This window comes from Crinia signifera, chromosome 4 (genome assembly GCF_055691185.1).
Source record: "Crinia signifera chromosome 4, ASM5569118v1, whole genome shotgun sequence".
NCBI classification, from domain to species: Eukaryota; Metazoa; Chordata; class Amphibia; order Anura; family Myobatrachidae; genus Crinia; species Crinia signifera.
In genome coordinates, this window is record NC_139220.1 from 196,533,076 (window position 1) to 196,556,749 (window position 23,674).

The window sequence follows — 23,674 nt, forward strand, 5'->3', positions numbered from 1 at the left end:
GGGTACACGATTTTGATGTACCCGCGATTTACCCGCGATGCCCGCGATGACCGCGATTTTTTACCCCCGACGCCCGCGATTCTGATCGCGGGCGCCGTTCTAGGTAAAGAGTACCCTCCTTTTTCTTGGAACCATATACACAGTGGTATTCAAAAGGATAACACATATGCCAAGGGAGCAAATAATCTGGCACAGTGCCAGAGTTTTTGCTGTCAATGTGTTGTGTCATCTTCCCAACGATATCAGTTTGTATATTAATGCAATATCTGTATGGAAGGAATTTATCTGGTTGTACAGCCACAATGTTGCTAGCAATTGACACTGGCTAAATCTGAGGTAAGGAATATTATTATACTCTTGTATTATAGTATTATCCTATATTTATTTAGCGCCACAAGGGTTCTGCAGTGCCCGATTGCAGAGTGCATAAGCAAATACATAAAACAAAAACACAGTTAGTTAAAGTTCAAGACATGAGTACAGGGTATATAAATATAGATGCAGCAGCAAACGACACCAAAATAGGTGTCCTGTTGGAGAAAACTGAGGAATTACAATAAGGGGCTATGGAATAGAAGATTGGAAGAGTTGGAAAAAGCTCATGAGGGGAGAGGGCGCTGCTTGTGAGAGCATTCTAAAGGGGAGTGGCACCAATGAGAATCCGTTTTTACCATAAAGTGTAGAAGTTGGATCTTAGGTGCTCATGGGTTTCATTTTGAAGTGTTGGGTTGTAAAACCTGGTGTATCAAATCATGTTTATGTCTGATATTTAGGGCAATGCTTTACTAGCAAAAGGTCAATTACTTTACTCATTTTACAATGCGATGCTTCTTGAGAAACCACTTGGTCTTGATGGAATAATGTCCCCAATATAACATAAAATGGAAGAAAAATAATAAACCAAAATGGTGTAATATTGCAACAATAAGGACTAACACCAGTAGTGTATGTGAAAGTAAAATATGATTTATAGGTCCATAAACCAACATCAAAGGCGCACTTCACTCAGATGGTCAGACCCTTACTGGAAAACAGTAGCAAAAATGCTTAACACAGTTTCTTTTCCAAGCTGTACATTCCTGAGTGTGGAATTTCATTGTTCTCCCGAATCCTGCAATGTAAGAATAGTAGACTATTGCTACACTGTATGAGAACATGCACACATTTACTAAGTAGAATCAAAAATAATCAAAAACATAGAATAGAGAAAGCTTATTTAAAATATACTATACTTCAAAGATTGTCACACAAAAATATGCTAATAATATAAAGACAGATTGGTCCATTGATAGATTAGTCCATACATATAACAGAAAAAGCAATTGGTTAGTTTTCGAAAATAATTGTTATACCTAATGTAAATTTATTTATCTGGTGAAAACATTAAGAGGGTATCCAATTAGATGCCATCCATTTCAGACAATAAAAATGGCCTAATACAGGGATTTATGACAATGGTCATTATCATGGTATCCAATTAGAGATCATTTTTTCAGTAAATAAAAGACACACAATAGTGCAATAATACATCGGATCCAGGATAGCTCCCAATCCACGTGTTATCGCTGCTTTGAGTATCAGCTTTTTGCGGATTATGCTTAGAGTGGATGAGACACCTGAAGCATAATACCCAAAAAGTGCTGGTATCGGGGAGGAGGAGTGATCCATATTGGGGCCATCTGTATAGGAACCATCGAAGGTATTAGCAGTGGTAAATTGTCGCTGCTAATAGGGATACCCCACTCACAGGAGAATAAAACCCAACATATTAATAAATGTAGTATCGCTTAATCTGTTTTTTTTACAAATAGGCACAATATTTGTCTCACATTGTGATTCTCACTGGGATGGGGTGTGGGTTGGATCCTATCCTCTTCCACTTATTGCCAGGGAGGAAGACGACACAAAGTAGTGATAGCCTCAGTCCTGGCATGAAAAGGAGACACACAGGTGACTCACAGTGAGCACAGAAAGTGCACGTAGAACATGGTTAAATACTAGACGTCTCAGATACTAGCCTGTTAAACACTTGTAAATGTAAATTTCTATAAAGAATACATTTATTTAGTAAGAGCTGATACTTTTAAGGGTAATAGTGTCTCTCTTTGTTTCATTGCAGTAGATGGTAGGGGTTCCTAGACAGGGAAAATGGGTACATATATTTTAGTACTAAACTTTGTAACTACACCCTTGTGACCCCTTTAACTACACCCTTCTGCAATGCTACAGTCATGCAACATGATGAATACTTTGCCATGGACACAATGGTATGCAATGAGTAATAGTCCTCCAGCAACCACTCCCCCATAAACTATGCATGGCCAAAGTCTCAGAGTACCAAGATGGTGGTGGAGGAGCAAAGGGGAGGCGGGGCCCAAAGTATATTTTGCACTTGGCCCACCACTTGCAAGCTCTGCCACCAAACACATCCCTGCTCTTTATGACTTGCTCAAGTAGAATCCATTTCATAATGTAGACAGATAACCACTTTATGATTTGCTGATTCTTTTGGATATAAAAAAAGCTAGTTGTATCCTTTTGTAAGGAATTTTATTACTTATGCAGCAACATGTTATATTTACTGGCATATTGGGGCAGATGTATTAAGCCTTAACAAGAGATAAATGCAAGGGTGATAAGGAGAGATACACATACTGCCAATCAGCTCCTTACTGACTTTTCAAACAGGCTGTAACATAGCAGTTATCAGGTGATTGGCTGGATGTTTATCTCTCCTTATCACCCTTGGATTTATCTATTGTTAAAGCTTAATACATCTGCCCCAATATTACTGTATTAATTATGACCAAATATGATACTAAGGTTTACCGATGAAGTATATATCAAAGCAAATAACTAGTTCAAAATGTTTTAATTCTTGTTTTCTACAGATAGTAGACCCATGTACGGGGTACATCATCATGTACGTCACAGTTGCTTTAACAGTTTATGGCCAAGTTACTTTTGCCAGTATGTTGTCACATGGAGTAAGTTATGATTGTTCTAACACTGTTGGATAGAAATATTACCTTCTATACTTCTAACTAACATTATACACTGCAGAGAAGCTGTTTGTCACAGCGGCTTCATAACACAACTGTTATATTCTGTATAAATAGTAACTCTGGAAGTTCTTCCAGAACAATAACTTGGCAGCTAATAAGCTAAATCTTCTGTGCCCTGTGATAGGCTGCCAGATCTCCTGATTATGTATAAAACTGAACAGCAGAATGCCTTGAATACAAGCTCTAAATCTTGTTTTGCTCTAAAGCTTTGGTTTTGGCTTTGGTTTTGCTGTGTCACCTTCTCCCCTGGCAACTAAAGCTGGGTACACATTATAATATATATCGTCCTAGACATTGGCTTGTGTGTGTACACTTGATATGTCTGAATTACATTGTACACAGACATATCACATCTGGTGTGTCTGAAAGGCAGATGGCGATATATCTTGCAGATATATTGTTACATCTGCTTGTGTGGGCGGCCTACTGACCGACCAACTGATATGACTTCTGCAAGAACTGCCAACAATGTAATCACTACTGGTTCCATGGCCAGTCATGTATGGCGGCAGTATGTGTGGATGCACATATCATTTGTAAAAAATCATTGGTCCAGACGGCCCATCAGGAAGCTAATTGATTCCCAGCCATTACTGCATCCCTTACATGTAATTTATGAAGAGCAAGTCATCCTGTTCACAGTCCAAAAGCACTATAGCCTTGAAGTAGAGGTGTAAATTCACCCCAATCTCCTGGAGGCAGCGATCACACTTGGAGCCTGCTGTGATCCACACAGGTGCTGTTGTACATGCAGGTACCTCTTCTCTGCTTGGAGACAGGAGACTCCATTGCCTTTGGGAGTTACGCCTTTGCCCTCTAGTAGTACTTAGATTTGAGTAAAATCATTCATACCCAGGTGCATAGTTGTACAGTGCAAAGATTTGTATTTGTTTGTACAAGCAAATGGGAGAGTTGGTGCAGTAAGTGTGTTCAACATAAAATACCATTTTTGCACAGTGCGATGACTAAATTGAGACAAAGGAGATGCTTGCTGTATGTAGCGGGGCACAATCATTTATACGCCACAAAATAACTTCATCTTTGCAACAGTTCAGGTAGTATCATATAACTCATAAGGGGTGAAATTTAATGACATGCGATTTTTAAGCATGTATAAAAATCGCACTTTTTAAAATCCCGTTATTGGGCCGATTTTCGCATATTAAATGAGATGCGATTTCGCAGCAAAATAGCGCAATAAAGTGCGATTTTGTGCAATTTTTTAAGTCCTGAAAATGTGCGATTTTCAGTCATGAAAATCGGCACATTTTCAGTAATGTGCGGTGTGTTGAAAAAAGAAAAAAAAAACGGCGTGCGGTCCCCCCTCCTAAGCATAACCAGCCCCGGGCTCAAAAAGCCGGTGCTGGTATCATAAAATCAGAGGGACAAACAAATTGGGGTTCCCTTGATTTAATGAGACCAGCACCAGGCTCAAGGTCCAGCACTGGTTCCCAAAATACGGGGGACAAAATGACTAGGGGTCCCCCGTATTTTAAGAACCAGTACCAGACCCAACCAGCCAGCAGGGTAATGCCACAGCCAGGGGACACTTATTATATAAGGTCCCGCGGCCAAAGCATTATCCGCCGCTTTGTTTTAAACTAAAAAGCGGCGGATAAACTTAATATTCCCTTAGCCCAAACAAGGTTACTCATGGTATAATTGGAATACTGTATCCTTAGTCCAAACTATGTAATGTTGGGCGTAGCTGGAACTCCGTGCTCTTAAATACACACTAAAACGTACAAGACGGTGTATAGACTCAATTATTAGAACCACATATTGGAGGATTGGTGGTACATGTACACACTGTCCAATCACCCCGACAGTGCTGTACCCACCTACATATTAAAGACGGACGTCTTCCCACAAAACTGCCCTGAAAATTTACCTACTACCACATCATACCAGTGAAATATCACTTATAAATGAGAACACATCTGTATTACAACGAACCCCAATAACACACAAAAAAATCTTTTTTGGGGGGCATATCGAGCCCAAGTGACAGTCATTGGAAAATTGTAAACACTGTCACCCAATATTAGGAACATACAGGGATATTATAAACCTGCAAATAAAAGACAGAGCCGAGCAGCGGCCATTACATTTTAATCTTATTTCTGCTCTTTATTTCTTTCTAATGTTTTAATATTTCACCGAATTTTAATGCAAAAATATTAAAAGTTACATTTTATGTAACGTTAAAAGGACTTCCAGTGCACCTACATTATACTTTCTTTCCCTGTGTGTGTTATGTGTAGATATTCAAGTAGTAGGTAGCACCTCCAACTGTTAATATAATAAGGATACCATTACTACAAAATATCAGTATTTGAGGAGATACGAAAATCCCATTATTTAAAAGACTGGTGCGGGTATCACCCTCCCCCCCTTTTCTCTCTTAACCTCACTGTTGGTTAAGGAAGTTTAAGATGGACATTTATAAAGAAAAAAAAGGTGTTAATAAAATGATGCATAATGTGACCTAGGCGCAGGCCTGCATGGTTATGCCACTACTTGGGGCCTGGGGATAGAAAATGAATCTATCTGCACTCTAACATTTCTGTATACATTTAGTTATAAAAATAGGGAGCACTCTTGTTGACTTGTGATCGTTCGTAACCTGTTCTAACCAACTTTTGGCTAATATATTCCTTTCCCTCTTTGTAAACATTAAACAGTGATAATATAAAAAAAATTGTATTCATTCATAGCAGCAGTGATAGGGCTGTATGGTGATGCAGCATGACGTTTCTATTACAAGCAGAGACCTAAGACACCCAGAACATAGGCATCGGATCTCTCACACACTAAGGGCAGCTTGCTGCATCTATGGGAAAGTGTAAGCTGCCTATAACAGGGGCCTAGAAACCTCTGTGCAACCACAGCCATCCTTGGCCTCTTCTCTTCTTTAAACAGTGGCGTCACTCTGTCGCCGCACCTCCCCATCAGCAAAAATCAGACTGTCAATCACTGACAAACAAAGATGGTGGTGACTGCGCTAAAAAAATCTGTGTGACAACATTTTAAATATAAATTACACAATTTAATACAGGAAATAAATAATCATCACGTGGTCATAAACCTCCCCCACGCTGATTGGTCAGGGGCTTGTTACTATAGTGATCTATATTATGGAAATCTTTGCTCATTTCCCCACTCACTCTGATTTCATTGGTTTACAGCCATACCACAATTGTGTCACTTCATGAATTGTTTAAGCTACTGTATTTGTTTCATTTTAGAATATCTACATTGCACGTTTGTTTTTAACATTTTTATTATTATTAAAACTTGGTATGTTAATAAAAGATTTATATTGATCATTTCCCAAGCGTCATTTTTTACATTTATTTCTTGCTCTTTTTTCATGGGACTGACCTCCCCCACTCCTAAGTGGCTGCTCTTGGCAATACACTTCTGTATTACAATTTAATATAGTATAATATTATATAAAAATAAATATAAAACAATGATACAACAAATTGTTATATGTAGGTGACTGTGTAGCTTCACTGAATATACTGTAAGTAGTGACAAACTCAGTCTTTTATATATCATTTTTATAACTAGATCACTCATAAGAAATGCACAGTGGCCCCATGCGTGTGTGGGGTATTAAGCCATGTACATACGGCAGTGATAGGGGCTGATATCGCTGGGAATATGGTCGCTGGCGAACATATTGCCAGTGATTGGAAGTGTGCCCCGGTGATAAATCGCCGGGTGCGCGCTCCCGTTTTCAGCCCCGTTCTAATCGCTGGTCGCAGGAGCCTGCGACCAGCTGATTACCTCTGTGGCACCGCCGGCAGAGGTTTCTTTTCATCAGCGACCATCTCTGGTCACCAATAAAGAGGGGGAATTGAGCGATATATCGCTCACTGATATATCGCCCGGCAATATATCGCTGGGCGATATATCGCCCCATGTGTACGCACCCAGAGAGAGTAAATTCTCTTTAAATATTTCTCACACTTGTCTGAAAGAATCATTTCCACCACATAGCGCACTACACCTGGTATTTAACAACTTCAGTCTAACATGTGGGGCAGACCTGACTTAATAAGCAAGGAATGCACCTTCTGTTCTTTGTGTCTGAAAGTGTCTATGTAAACCTCACACATATATTATTATTATTCAGGTTTAAAGGTTGGGTACTTTGTGAGGCTACATTAACCTTACACAGATATTATTTTTCAGGTATCAAAATTAGGTACTTTGAAAATAAATGTCATTACTCCATTTTATGTACAAGCATTAAATATTACAATCAACTAAACTAGTAATCTGTTAAACACATTGAGGGAAATTTACTAGAATGGGAGTACGATTTCACATAGGATGTTGCTATGGGCAACCAATCAGATACTGTGCCAGATGTATTAAACTTCAAAAGTGATAAAAAGGAGAGTGATAAACAGCCAGCTAATCAGATCCTACCTGTCATGTCACCAAGGACGTAACTACCAATGGTGTAAGGGGAGCTGCTGCTATGGGGCCCAGAGCTGAAGGGGGCCCATCCACAGACTGTGTTTGAAAAATGTCAGGCAGGAGCTGATTGGTTGGTTGTTTATCACTCTTGATTTTATCACTTCTGAAGCTTAGTTCACCTGGCCCACCATCTATTATCTTCTAAAAGGTGCTAAATAATAAAAAGGAGATTCTCATTGGTTGCCCATAGTAACATCACCATATTTGTGGGCACGCCGGTAAAGCACTGGGCGTACCCCTGCACCCTTCCTTCCCGGACGGAACGGCATGGCGAGTATGAAACATCAAGCACAAACCCCGAACATTGGAGACCAAATTCATCCTGTAATAAACGTGTCTGAATCGACCCCTTAGTACATTTCCCACATTGATCCAAACATTAAGGACTGGGTATATTTTTGCCTAAAATCAATTATAACTAATTTAATGAAGTGAGTTATATCCCTTTTACACCAAAATCCCAGATCCCACCAGGTATTTTGAACATGGTTTCAATCCAGGTCAGATCCGGGATTTCTCCCGCTTACACTGCAGTGCCAACCGGCATTGTAAACGGCTGCACTGGGACCGCCGTTCGCCATGCTGGGGGCAAGTCCAGCACCAAGGTAAGCTGCTGGGCTGCCCACAGCCTCCGTGCATCACTAGCCCCTCCCTGCCTCTGCTGCTGTCTGCACAGTACAGCAGACAGCAGCGGAGGCTGTGTTCACCCCCGCCAAACCACTCTACTGACCACAGGGCACTGCGGTCCGGAGGTTGGGCTCCCCCATTGCTGTAAACGGGAGCCAGGTCAGATGACCCGGCATACCCATTAAACTGCCCCTCACCCGGGTCCTCCCCGCGTTCCACCCTGGTCAGGACCAGGGTAGGATTCGCGGGAAAATGGACCCATGTTTTTTTTCCAGCTACCCCTTTTACACACTGACGCTGACCCGAGTCACCCAGGTTTTTTACTTGGTGTAATAGGGTATTATATACTCTACACCTTTCATTTTTCTTTGTGGTTTTTTTTTTTTTCAATTATAGTAGCAGTGTTTCAATATAATGGTTTTAACTATATGTTGTATGATTTATTAAAAGATGACACCACTTTTTGAGGATTCCCTCTTTATTAAGAGTCCCTGACACAGAGATTAACATCACAAGTTTTTGTAAATTCTATTTTTTTTTGTTATTTACTACATACCCATACCACATACATACAACATACTTGGATCAAAGTGTTCTGACCACAAACTTTTCTTTTATTTTTCGATTACAAGCATCTGTATAAATTACTGTAACTCATGGTTACCTACCTGACCCTCTCCTTTGGTACTTATATGTTAGTTGGGCGCCCACTAAGCTTTTTTTTTTTAGTTTTATGCATCCCCTCGCGGGGCACGGGCCTAGGGGCGGCACCTGTCATGGGCGGCAGGCTGCGAACATCAGCCGCCACCAGCCAGGCAGTTCAAATTGACAGCAATGACAGCCGGGCTGTGGGCTGCCCGGCTTTCCTCAGAGCAGGTCCGCACCCCCACCCCCTCCCCACGCCGCAGCACAGATCGGATCTCTCCTCCGATCTGCAGCACTGCGCTCTGCTCCCTCCCTGCTGCGCTGATTGACAGCTGAGCCGCCGGTGCCCTGTAGCAGTACAGGGCAGCCGAGCGACGGCTCAGCTGTTAGTGTATATGCAGCCTGCGTCTCTCTCTGTCACTGAGAGTGGCTGGGCGGAAAGGAAACCTGTTCAAGGAGGCGGGATCTGGGCAGCGTCTGTTACTGTGGTGAAGAGATTGGAGAGGCAGACTCTAGTTCTACTGCTGCTGGGCTGACTGCAACTTGAAGATGAGTAAGGCAGTCAACTCTTACTGTACATCTATAATTTTAGGCAGGCTTTGGGTTATATATATATATATACAATATATATATACAGTATATATGTATGAATATAAGGTAAGAGAGCAAAATGCTCTGATTCTTTCTTTACTCTCCACTTGCACACAGCACTTTCAAAAACGCACGTCCTGAAGAAAAGACCAATGGGTCTTGAAACGTAGACGCTTTGTTTTATTTGTGCACTTTATGTACTATCATTAAAACCTCTTAAAAAAGCCGTGAGAGTGCCGCCTCCTTCCAGGGGACCCTGCCAAGGACCCAGGATACCTGCATTTGTGTACATATCTCAGGAAGGCACCTCGACGCCATTGATTGCATACTGTGAGTGCCGGACAACCTCCAGACTCTATGTGTATATATATATACACCAACTCTCCCTCATCTACAGCCTAACCGTCCGCACCAACACCCCAACACTTAACCTAACTCCCCTGCCCCACATTCTAAATCTAAACCGCCCTTCTAAGTGCTTAAACCTACCCCCCAGCCTAAACCTAACACCCACCCACCCCCCACCCCCCGACAGGGCCCCTTGCTTTCAGTACCCCGGGACCCCCAGAGCCTTTCAGGGGTATTTGGCACTTATGTAGTATAATATGTAATGGGCATTATGGTATGTGGCACAATGTGTAATAGGCATTACGGTGTATAGCACAATGGCCCTTATTCTGATCTGTGCGGCCGGAGCCGCATACGTTGCTCCGGCCGCACAAACCAATCCCCGCCTACAATACGGATCGCCACGGCCGTCCGTACGCGGACGGCTGGCGATCCGCATGAAAATGGTGGGGCGTACGCCTCCACCATGGTGGGAGCTGCCCCCTGCATTCGATGGTCGGCGACCATCGAAGGCAGGGCCGCACGCTCCACCAGCTCCCGCAAGCTTAGACCACACGGACAATCGTCCGTGTGAAAGCTTGTATGGGGGCGGAGAGCTGACATCCGGCGATGTCAGCTTTCCGCCCCCATCACTGGCGTCATAGCCTCATTACCATGCATACGCCCCGCGTTTGCATGGGAACGCCCATGAAACGCTGGGCGTATGCATAGGGTAATGAGGCTATTAAGCCCCTCACGCCCCTATACGCCCCCTTTGCGGCGTATACATTTTTTGTGCGGCGATTTCCCCTGCACATGCGCAGAGTGACCTCTGCGCATGTGCAGAGTGAAAACATCGGCGGTACGGCCGCACGCGGGCCGTACCGCCGAGATCAGAATAAGGGCCAATGTGTAATGGTGCAGTGTGTATAAGGGGCTCTAGCTGGCGGGGGGCATCTAAGGGGCGGCCAAAAATTTTGTGCCTAGGGGCAGCCTGACACCTAAATTCGCCCCTGGCTGAAGGAACTAGTTGGGCTACACTATGTAAACTGAAGAGTTCTCTGCAGACATTTTTCAGTTATTACTGTTGGAAACTGTACAGTATGTATTTTTCAGGTAATGTCAAATTAAAAATGATTAATATCGTATTTTCAATGATTTGTCCATGAAGTAAAAATATTTTTCAGCTTAATGTTCTCCTTAAGTGCTTCCTGAGAGTGATACATTTTTGTAGTTTCTGTAATAAACACAAAGTTGTTTACCTAAGAAAGGAAATTGCTGCCATGGGATACTCCTCAGCTACCCCTTAGAGCAGCGGTTCCCAACCTGTGGTACGCGTACCCCTGGGGGTACGCGTCCACACGCTGGGGGGTACGCTGCGGCCCGGCCTGTAATGGCGGCCGCGGCAGCCAGACAGGTCGCTGGAGGGGAGGAGAGTGCATTGCGCATCTCTCCTACCCCTCAGTGTGCTTCCCTGTGACTGGCCGCCCGTCCGCCAATCAATCAGAGCTTGCGGGCCGGCAGCCAATCAGGAGCCGGCCCGCGAACTTTGATTGACGGGCCGCCCAGTCACACTGAAGGGAAGGAGAGATACGCAGTGTGTTGTACTCTCCTTCCCTGAGAGAAGCAGCGGTGGCAGCTACATGGCAGGGGGACACTGGACTGTCCTCTACCCAGCAGCAGCGTCAATGGTGAGTGTGCTGCTGCTGGGAAATACTATGGGGGCATTGCTGGCACTGTGGGGCATACTTGTTGCTGGCACTGTGGGGCATTGATGGCACTGTGGGGCATTGTTGGCACTGTGGGGCATACTTGTTACTGGCACTGTGGGGCATTGCTGGCACTGTGGGGCATACTTGTTGCTGGCACTGTGGGGCATTGCTGGCACTGTGGGGCATACTTGTTGCTGGCACTGTGGGGCATTGCTGGCACTGTGGGGCATACTTGTTGCTGGCACTGTGGGGCATTGCTGGCACTGTGGGGCATACTTGTTACTGGCACTGTGGGGCAATGCTGGCACTGTGGGGCATTGTTGGCACTGTGGGGCATACTTGTTACTGGCACTGTGGGGCATTGCTGGCACTGTGTGGCATTGTTGGCACTGTGGGGCATACTTGTTACTGGCACTGTGGGGCATTGCTGGCACTGTGGGGCATTGCTGGCACTGTGGGGCATACTTGTTGCTGGCACTGTGGGGCATTGCTGGCACTGTGGGGCATTGCTAGCACTGTGGGGCATACTTGTTGCTGGCACTGTGGGGCATTGCTGGCACTGTGGGGCATTGCTGGCACTGTGGGGCATACTTGTTGCTGGCACTGTGGGGCATTGCTGGCACTGTGGGGCATACTTGTTACTGGCACTGTGGGGCAATGCTGGCACTGTGGGGCATACTTGTTGCTGGCACCATGGGGGTATACTTGTTGCTGGCACTGTAGGGGCATTGTTGGCACTGTGGGCACATACCCAGTACCATGGGGTCATACCTGGCACCGTGGTGGCATTCCCGTTTCTGGCACTGTGCGGGCATACCTGGCACCATTGGAGCATATGTGTATCTGGCACTATTGGAAGGCTAACGTGATCCGTTGGAATGTCTGTTGCTTCAGTAATAGAGATTTGACAAGGTTCTGTTATTTTATATGCTGTCCGCAGAATGGGCTGAGCTTATATTGTGGTCAAGTCATCGTCATTGCCAGTATGACTTGCCCCTGTTAAGCCACACCCATTTTTAGGCCACGCCCCCTGAAAATTTCACGAGGGGGTACTAATAAATGAAAAGCCTAATCAAGGGGTACGGGAGACCAAAGTTGGGAACCACTGCCTTAGAGTGACAACCCCGCTATGGTGTGTCCCTGATTTGGGGCGAGGGAACAGGAACCCTGATACCTCACACTGATTAGGAATAAGTGCTGAGGTAGATAGTTTAAGTAAACTAGTGTCAATTAAGACAGATAGCTGCCATTTATCAATCTAATAAAGTATAAATTGTGCTTAAACTGACCTCAGAGTTCACTCACCTGTCTGTAGCAGTATAATCAGACCTCAGAGAAATAGGGATACAATTGCCACGTGTGTATGCCACATTACACATGCAATTTGGCCTGATGTTTCGGCCTGATCCTCTGGAATCTAGTGAAATCAGGCCGAAATTGCATAGTGTATGGGTGATAAGGAGATATAAACATCCAGCCAATCACCTGCTAACTGCCATGTTACAAGCTGTGTTCAAAAAAAGTCAGTAAGGAGCTGATTGGCTGGATGTTTTTCTCTCTTTATCACCCTTGCATTTATCTCATGTTAAGGCTTAATACATCTGCCCCAGTGTTTTACAAACTAATTGTTTTACAAACTAATTGTTTTACAAACTAATTGTTTTACAAACTAATTTTTACAAACTAATTGTTTAAAAACATATTTCTGGACAACCCTATAAAGATAGATTTTCATATTTGGCTGGTGTAGTCTTATGCCATGCCTGACCTACTGTATGTAACCCATCCACCTGTTCTGCTGTATGATATCAGGATAGTACTGTGCTGGTTGGTCTAGCTTTGGTCGCACATCATGCATTACATTAAGAGAAAATTGTACTTTTTCCTTTATTACTAATGTACTAAACACACGTTGGCTTTTTTTAGTAGAACATCATAAACAAACATTTTTCACAGCATAATAATAACATGGCTGGTCTATTAAATGATGTACGCTTGCTATTTTTTCCATGGAGTAGAATCATTGCCTTTTCCAGGAAATCCTTTCAAGCTGTGCAGAACTTTTGGACATGCTTTCAAGAGCAATCCTTATCTCAGGCATCCACTCCCTCGCAGGAAACTGCCAAATGGAACATTATCATGGCCACCAAATCACATTCAGGCCATGATTATGGTGGAAAATGAATGAAAGCTTTGGCCCAGCTGTATTATGTGGAGGCTACAATACATGTAATGCCAACTGCAACAAGCTGCAGATTATTTATACAGTATATCACAGTATCAGGGTGAAATTTAATAGGATGAGAGATTCAGAAAGTGAGAGATTTGGGAAGAAATCTTCAAAATCTTTTTGTTTTTAAAGCGGCAATCATTTACACTGCAAAATCAAACTGGTTTTGCTGTGTATATGATTGCCGCTTTGCAATTGGGTCATTCTAGAACTGACTACTGAGGAGGACACTTTCAGCAACAGCAGCTGTAGACTAATATACAGGACAGACCCTGCAGCAATCAAACGATACAAACTTTTTATTGCAACGATATCATCTTGTCCAAAAATGATTACTTGCCCTCCCCCCAAAGAAAAGAATACACTATCCCAGTGGTTACCAAACTGTGGGCCTAGGCTCCCTGGGGTGCCTCGGAGCACTTGCAGAGGTGCCTCAGTTTGGTCGTCCAGAACCAATTCAAATTATTTATGGTCAATATAATAGGCAAAATCAGTGATGGTGGCTTCCAGTTTTTAAATATGTGGATAAACAGAAGTGAATTCTGTCCCTCACCACATAACTGGACCTAAGGATGACAAATAAGCACAACTTATTTAATTTAATATTGTTTTCTGAAATGCTCAGTAGCAAACTTTGCACCTAGGGGTTCCTTGACAAATATTCTGATAATCTAGCGTGCTGTGATGCAAAAAAGTTTGGGAACCACTGCACTATCCCCTTGTGTAAATGTTTATCACACCAAAGACTTCATTGTATTCAGGGGTGGGCTGGGCCGGGGGGGCAGGATGCCACGTGCCCCCCGGGCCGCTTTATCAATTGGTGCGGCGGGTTGGTTTAAATATTGAAAAGGGCCCTGGTGGTCCAGTGTATTTAGAGCCGAGCCCGCGCCCGCCCGCAGCCTGGCATTAACTACACTGGCACTCTTTGCTGCGGGCGGCGCACGCTAGGAGGAGGAGGAGGGATGCGCTCGCCCCACGGCACCTCCTGCTTCAGCGTGTGACGTGACAGCCGCGGCCGCGCTGCGATCCCCTTCAGTTACAGTTACCCTGGCATGATATTGACTAGTACTAGTGGTCTCACGGTAGAGACTAGACCCCCTTCAGTTACAGTTACTGGCTACCGTAAGACCACTAGTACTAGTCAATATCATGCCACCCGCAGCGCGGCTGTCACATCACACGCTGAAGCAGGAGGTGCCGTGGGGAGAGTCACACGCTGAAGCAGGAGGTGCCGTAGGGAGAGCTCCCAGCGTGCGCCGCCCACAGCAAAGAGTGCCAGTGTAGTTAGTCAATGAATGCCGGGCTGCGGGCTGGGCCTGGGTGCTGCCAGCCATGGCACATGGAGGGGGTTGAGCCGGTAAGGGACTTTACTGCGCCTGCTGCTTGCCGCCTGTGAGACCACGGTAGTGCTATATCATAAGCCAGTAACTGTAACTGAAGGGGATCTAGTCTCTACCCTGGCAGCACCCAGGCCCCAGTGACTGGCCCAGGCTGTGGCCTGCCTCCCAGGACTTCAGGATGCAGAGCAGCCAATGGCTTTCCTGCACCCCCCACTATGTGCCCTGTTCAGCGGTGCCCAGGTCCCCAGACTCCAGTCAAGTCATTATGTGCCCTCAATTGCACTCAGGCGGCCCCAAGAGCAAGCAGCTCAGCAAGCACGATGCCACCCTTGACACATAGAGCATGCAACCCCAGGTGTCCTAGCATGCGAACCCTGGCATCAAATAAGAAGCCCGTAGCAACGAGCATGTAGGTAAGTGGCACTTATGTGGCATAAAATGTAATAGGCATCACAGTGTGTGGTATTATATGTAATGGGCATTACAGTGTGGCATAATGTGTAATGGGCATTACAGTGTTTGGTATAACGTGTAATGGGCATTACGTGGTTTCGTATAATGTGTAATGGGCATTATGGCATGTGGTGTAATGTAATGGGTGTGCAACGTGTAATAGGCATTATGGTGTAAATTTTTGGCTTGCACTCTCCCAATTTTTGGTTTGCCTAGCTCTTTTATCCTGGCTCCTACATTAACATAAAATTTGTTCAGCCCTGGCATAACGGTTAATGAGTGTCACAGTGTCTGGCTTAACATGTAATGGGTATCACAGTGTGTGGCGTAGCGTGTAATGGGCATCACGGTGTGTGCCGATTCATGAAATGGGCATCATGGTGTGTGTGTGGCGTAGCGTGTACTGGGCATCACGGTGTGTGGCATAATGTGTAATGGGCATTACGGTGTGCAATAAGCCTGTGAAAATTGCACAGGCCTGCGATTATCTGCAAATCCATTTGCAATAATTTACCATCAAATGATTTACCTAGTGTGTGGAGTCTGTGCGTAGCCCAGGACTTACTCTGGTGCTGTGATAGAAACAGGAACAGGGTCGGAGCTGACGTCACGGTCTGTGACTGTTACTTATGGGCCAGTGCTCTGGACTTGCCCCCCAGGCTAAAAGTTGCCAGCCAGCCCCTGATTGTATTGGCTTATTTTACATTGCCATTAACTGGGAATGTAAAGAGAGAAAATGCAGCTCTGATCTTTATATCCAACTGTCAAGGGCCAGTGAGGCACAAATGCTTCCCCTCAGCTATGTACATCAGTTGTACTTGGGTCTGATACAGCTGCACCAGCTGCTGGAAGTCCACCCTGCCTGGCACTACTTTGAATAGACGCTGTGCACACAGCATCTATTCCCGGGGACAGAAGAGCTGGGGGCATGGCCAACAGCTCACAGAACCAGGCATCGCAGGAGCATCGCAAGCATAAGCCTGATTTTGGAGCGTGCCACGGTTCCGCATTTGCTGTTTGAAAAGTTGGGAAGTATGCTATACCTTATATAGCCTAAGGTCACAGCTGCTAACTTTGTGGGACTACTGGAGGGAATAATCCATGATGGATCAAACACCAAGTATAAACTAAAATGTATTGCATTTTGCAGTGGTAGACAGGGCCACAGTGTAGTTATTCATAGCAAATTGCAGAGCCACATGCTATAGTAAGTGAACTTGCCCTTCACTATAGAAGGTGACACAATGCAGAGGAACTGTCTACTCTTCGAGGATCTAGGGAGGACTCCACAACATTTTGGGGTCTTGTGGACATATTGGAAGAGTAGACAAGTAGGATAAAGGTGCAAATTTGATTTGCTTTTGCCCAACATTGGGTGAATTCTGAGTCGCGGCCTGTGTTGGACTGGGGCATGGAGGGCCCACTGGTAAAATGCTGTGGTAGGGGGCCATATTTAGGGATGTGGTCAGTCACCACAGGGGGATTAGGCAGCCAACACAGCTAACCTAACAACATTAGTGATGTGTGTTGACATGTGGCAGACTGGTCATACTCCAGTATACACCAGAGATTTGACTATAAAAATGATTCAATATAAATATCTTCTTTGTTTTGGTCTAATCATTTTTAAAACTCTGAAGTATATTGGAGTATGACAGGAGAGGCACTGCCTCACCTGCCCACGTTGTCCACACATCTCTGATCCAAACTCACCATGTCCTGTATTATATACTGCTCCACCTTTGTATAATGCCCTCATGCACCCTCACGTGTGTGAATCTCTGATACCAGCCAGTGCCTTCCCAGCTATTTACCTCACCTCATGTCACTGCTGCACACAAGATCTGGCTGCAGGACCCATTCTGCTAATACATCTCAGGGGTATTGCTTATAGCTTCGATAAGAAGTGAAACAAGGGTAGCACAAATCGAAATCCCTCCGCACATGTTACACCTGCCCCACCTGTAGTACATCTTGGTTTAGCTTGGTTGCATGATTTATACTTTACATACAAACATGAATTAGGGTATTAGTAAAGCCATGTTGCTCTGTAGCTACTTGCTTTCTTATATTAGGCTTTGCTCCCAACCCTGTATTTAAAAAAAAAAAAAAAGTAAATTTGGGTCCGAGTGTTTCAGTCCCTATGGGCTACGAGAACTTTTGTGAGAGTTTTGGCTGCCGTAATATGCGGCTGTTAAAAAGCCACATTTTAAACAGAGTTAGGATGGAGATAGAGTAAATTTATTCTGCCCTGTGTAGTGTTTAGGTAAAGACCAGATGGTACAAAAAATGATAGAGAGAATTATGTGCAGAATCCTGCTAAGCAGAATAAGAAATTTAATATATCATGGACCAATCTTCAAAAATTTGCCCATCTGTATCAGACATCTAAGCCCCATTTTAAAATGCAGTGCTTAATGCACAGATTGGGTTTCTTGCTACAGAGGACTAAATCACTGTAATTACTTATGTATTCACAGTTGTACTGAATCAGAAGCTTGGCTCTGTTACACATATATATATATATATATATGCAAAGAAATCAAAGAAGAGACGCACCAATGAGCATATATTCAACGTACATTTACTGCACACATAAAGCTCACGTACATTTAAGGTTTAAAATTATATGCTTGCCAGCCTGGTAGTACATATAGCCACTGTCGACCTCTCGTCAGGGGGTGACCGTAGTCGAAACGCGTTGGGCCTGGCTTGTTCTTGTGACGGAGTGATGTCCTTTCTTCCACTGGTGGTCCTGCTGATCCTGTTCGTCCGTGGCGAGGCTCCGGCGTCTTGGTGTTTGATCCTCTGGTCTGCAGCTGGGCGGCGGCGCTTTGTACTATCGGAGAGGTCGAAAGTGGCTATATGTACTACCAGGCTGGCAAGCATATAATTTTAAACCTTAAATGTACGTGAGCTTTATGTGTGCAGTAAATGTACATTGAATATATGCTCATTGGTGCGTCTCTTCTTTGATTTCTTTGCATGTGTACCCATTGGATCTTGGTACGATCCCCCTTCTGAAGAGGACAGCACACATTTATGGAGATTGTCGACATTACACTGCATTATTGAGGACTATTTGCACTGGGTATCCTGTTTTTTATATATATATATATATATATATTTATATATATACATACAGGTTGAGTATCCCGTATCCAAAATGCTCGGAACCAGGAGAATTTTGGATAACGGATTATTCCGTATTTCGGAATATTTTAATATTTCAATGATGTATTTTGAAGTATCTTGCATTTATGCTGTATAAACACATCAAACACATGAAATGCACATAAATATATTTTATTTGTTCAAAAAACAAGGTTTCAAAACATGAAACAAAATTTGTGTACTATCTCAGATACTGAATTTGAATGCCAAGCAATCATTTTCTTGTACATATATAGTGCCAGTTACATATCATTCCCTCAGTAGTGCTGTTACAATTGTCCCTAGTGAGTTTTTAGCAAAAAAAAATTATTTTTTTCACTTTCTGGAATGTATGGTTTTTGGAATAATTCGGATAACGGATATTCGGATGCGGGATACTTAACCTGTATATAGCCAGGGCCGGATTAAAGGGGGAGCAAAGGGAGTCAGTACCCCTGACCCCCCTACAGCTAGGGCCCCCCTGTGGTTGGCATTTATTTAAAAAAAAAATTATCTAAAGGTTTTGTACATGGGAGTGGGGTAGTGCTGCAGCTGCCCCTATCTTCCAATGTGACAATGATTAATGGTGCTGAGCATCGGGAGCCAAGGCACACTGACTGCACAAGTGTGCAGTGCATTACTGGGAGTTGACTACGTCCAATGACACTTTGCACAAGAGGGCAGAGGCTGAGAGGTTTGTGCTGAGCTCTGATTGGTTGAGCTCCTTACATGCTTCTCAGGCCCATGGAGGACAGCAGCAGCAGCCTAGTCAAGGGTTTTTAATCAGAGGCAGCACTGAGCCTATCAGGGCTCCTACAGTCCTACAGAATAAGATGCAGAAGGATAAACACAGGCTTTTCATGTGGTATGTATGTATTTATGTATATATATATAACGCGAAAACACGCCAGACACGATTGGTGCAGACCTCACCTGGGTATGTATAAATATGGTTATTTGTGCACTGTTGTTTATATATCCTGATGAAGAACCATAAATAAAGGTTCGAAACGTTGATAAAGTACTACGACTGCTTTGAGAATTTATTTGGGTGAGTGCCGCCATCTGGAAGTATTGAATAGCCCTGGAGGGCTTGGATGGCACCCCGCTGATTATGTTCTGTTGAGGAAGTGCTGCTCTACACTGGACTCTATATATATATATATATAGGGTAGTTAGATGCTCAAAGACAAACTGCGGCACTCCAGGGTCTTGTACAAAGTCAAAGTGGCATTTATTACTTAAATGCAAGAAAGATCCGACGTTTCGAGGATCAAGTCCCCGTTTTCAAGGTGTAGGTCTCATTTAAGTAATAAATGCCACTTTGACTTTGTACAAGACCCTGGAGTGCCACAGTTTGTCTTTGAGCATCTAACTACCCTAAATATTTTCCGGAGGGCACCGGGGCGATATTGTCTTGGGAGAGTGCCAGGCCGCAACGCCGAGTATATATATATATATATATATATCCCCCTGCAGTTACCCATTGACCAACTTTATATTGCCTTTACTCTGTGTTTTGACAGTGTAATATTCTCCTGTGCAGTTTGCGGCCAGTAATGACAAATGCAAGGGTACCCCTGTCTAAAGTGCCCGGGCCCCCCGAAGGCTTAATTTGGCACTGTATATAGCCAATTGGAGTGCTACACCGTATGTGTTTTTTTGGTACTTGTTTCCTAGCACGGCCACCCCGATTTACATCGGGGTGGTCGTGTCGGAAAAATCGGGTCGATCGCATCGCATGCAATTTGGTCGCATGCGATGCGATCGACGCGACCGACCGATTTTGGACCCGATTTTTTTTTTTAATGAAATGTAAATCGGGTCCATGGGACCCGATTTTACATTGGATTCAATGTAAAATATTCCCAACCCCCCCAAATTTAACGGCGTACACCGCACCCCACGATAGACGCCAACCCGAAGCGTGGCGAGTGCAGCGAGGCCGCGAGGGGCGGCGGTGCGTGTCCTCCGACCTTTTCATTCCCATACTATCCACGTCGGCGTGGAGTTGAGAATAGAATAGTGTGGCGAGCGCAGCGAGCCACCGAGCCCGAAGCGTGGCGAGCGCAGCGAGCCCCGCGAGGGGACGCGTATACCTGTGAAGTTATATGCGTCCCCTTGCGGGGCTCGCTGCGCTCGCCACGCTTCGGGCTCGGTGGCTCGCTGCGCTCGACACACTATTCTATTCTCACCTCCACGCCGACGTGGATAGTAGGGGAATGAAAAGGTCGGAGGACGCGCACCGCCGCCCCACGCGGGCTCGCTACGCTCGCCACGCTTCGGGTTGGCGTCTATCGTGGGGTGACGACGGGGACATCTATAATGTGAAATGGGTCATATTGGCCCATTTCACATTTTTCACATTTTTTCACTATTTCAATGTTAAAAAATATTTTAACATTGAAGCCTATGGAAAAATCGGGGGCATTGCGTCGGGACCATTGTTAATGGTCCCGACCGACGCGATGCCCCCGATATTTTACCTTTCCCGACACGATTTCAATGTTAAAATATTTTTTAACATTGAAGCCTATGGGGAAATCGGGGGCATCGCGTCGGTCGCGTCGTGACCATTGTTAATGGTCCCGACCGACGCGATGCCCCCGATATTTTGTCCTAGCCGGCCAAATGGACCTGATTTCAAAGGAAATCGGGTCCATCGTATGGATCGTGTACCTTAACTTAAAGGTACACGATCCATACGATTGTGGCCGTGCTAGGAAACAAGTACCGTTTTTTTTTAGTTATTTAATTTATATTATACTCTGTGACAAGCTTGGTCTGTTTAGTTGTGGACAGGGTCACTGGGAATGTCAGCAAAAGCTAGTATTGTACAATCTCATTCAAATATTCACAGAGGATTCTTTTTCCTTTCAAGAACTTTGTTTTGGCTTAAACTGTTCTTCATAAGCCTATGGCTCATACATGGCATTGTGGCAGATCTGTAAAGCACTGGTAGAAAGTCATAGCAGCGTTTGGTAATGGCACACAGGTGACTATTGCCTATAATATGAGCATCTATTTCTAAGCATGCATTTCATATGATAGTATATGGAAAACTTGGCCTGTACCAGGGGATATAGGAGTAAGGAAGCAGGAAGTAATGATCATTAGTCCAGGAAATAGCCCGTCCCTTTTGATCAGAGCCATCAGTGACAGCCATGAGCCAGAAGTCAGCTTGATGCCCTTTTGTCTGCTCATTGCTTTTACAAAACTGTTTTTTCCCCCTATGGCACCACTTTAGTTCCTTCCTGAGAATGTGTTTATAAGAGTAACCGGCAACGTTCTATCCTCAATATGTGTGGCTACGTTACTCAATATGGAGCTGTATGAAGTCAGCAGTTCATCAAGCTGCAATCAGTAGGAGTGCAAGTATACAGCAGTACCAGGCTCGCAATGTATATGGAAAGAAATAACATGATTATTGTTGGAAGGCCAAGTTCACTGGTCATATTATCATCATGGTTAGGGTTATTTTAGTAAAGATATCTGGCTGAACATATAAGAAATCAATTAAAAGCTAATTTTTGTGTTTTTTTGTGTGCATATGTTGCCTAAGCAGGAAAAAACATTCTGTCTGCCGTGTTTGTTTCCATGTACCAGTGTAAGGATTCCCAGCACCCTAGGCAAAACTTCAACCTACTGCCCCCCCCCCTCCATACTGCCACTAATAACCCTTTCCAAAAGGGGGCTGCAGAGAGAGGGAGAGGGATGAATCACATAGTACAGTACCTCCTAATCCTGCTTACTCCATGTGTACCTCGCTAAATACCCCCTCCCCCTTCAATTCAAAGCCGCGCGGTGTACCTCATTAGTGCCAGGATCTCCGGCTTACAGCTCCTGCTATAGCGTTCGGCAGCGCCAGTTCTCCCCCCCCCCCCCCACTGACGGCTCCTGCTGTAGCGATCATCAGCGCCGCTGACCCAATTCTACCCTTCCTGGGCACCAGGACTCTCGCTGATATGCGATGTCATGTGGGTAGGAAAGGGGAAGTTCAGATGACGGGGTGCCCAGGAAGGGCAGCACAGCCGCTGCCACTACCTGGCAGCACTGTTTAAAAAAAACGACTTCAGAGAGGGTGCAGGGAATTGCCTGCTGGTCCATGGGGCCCCTCAACCCCCCGGGCCCCATAGCAGTTGCACCCCCTGCACCCTCCATAGTTACGCCACTGCGGGTAGATGTAACATGTGCAGAAAGAGTTACAGTTGGGTGGGGTTTGTACTTCAAACATTATATTTATATTGCAGTGTAAAAATAAAGCAACCAGTGTTTACCCTGCACAGAAACAAAATAACACCCAAATATAACTCTCTCTGCACATGTTACATCTGCCCCACCTGCAGGGCACATGGTTTTGTGCATTAGAGAGAGAATTTGCTGTTGTGAGTGAACCAGAATCAGGCCTCAAAGGTGCTTTGCAAGTGAACCTGAATCAGGCCCAATATTTCTGATGTATTCTTTATCTGCTATATAACCTGTACTAAAAATCTTGTCATTCATTTGCTGCCAATGCAAAATATGGAGGATTATTTTCAACCAGAAATACTTAAAGTTTAGTATTTTTCATTAATGCAAACTGGAATATACAGTATATCTATTTGCTACTATCCATGACACCAAAAAAACGTTTCTTTAGAAAATATGTTAAAGGAAAACAAGCAGAAGCCCCAGCAATGTGCAATTTTAACATTCTCTGTAAGCAAGGGTTCCGGTTATAACTAATGCCGGGTACACTGGACGATATTGCAAACAAATTTGCCTAGAACAACATTTCGGGCCTTATTCTGATCTGAGCTCAGTACAAATTTGTTCTTAAAATGGGCAAAACCATGTGCACTACAGGTGGGGCAGATGTAACATGTATAGAGAGAGTTAGGTTTGTGTGAGTTATTTTGTTTCTGTGCAGGGTAAATACTGGCTGCATTATTTTTACACTGCAATTTAGATTTCAGTTTCAGCACACCCCACCCAAATTTAATTCTCTTTGCACAGGTTACATCTGCTCCACCTGCAGTGCACATGGTTTTACCCATT

The 23,674-nt window shown here is 44.4% G+C and overlaps 1 long non-coding RNA gene across 3 annotated transcripts in view; it reads right to left on the minus strand.

Annotated features, from left to right (window-relative positions):
- Nucleotides 1-389: 389 nt before the first annotated feature.
- The window catches only part of LOC146074824 (uncharacterized), a 239,579-nt gene continuing 216,294 nt past the window's right edge, over nucleotides 390-23,674 (minus strand). For 2 of the 3 annotated variants that reach the window (XR_014473461.1, XR_014473460.1), the window contains 2 exons: nucleotides 1,830-1,926; nucleotides 390-1,111 (listed from right to left, as the gene is read on the minus strand). This is a non-coding gene — a long non-coding RNA (uncharacterized LOC146074824). The remainder of the gene's footprint in view (nucleotides 1,112-1,829; nucleotides 1,927-23,674) is intronic. The other variant, XR_014473463.1, reaches the window with a different exon arrangement.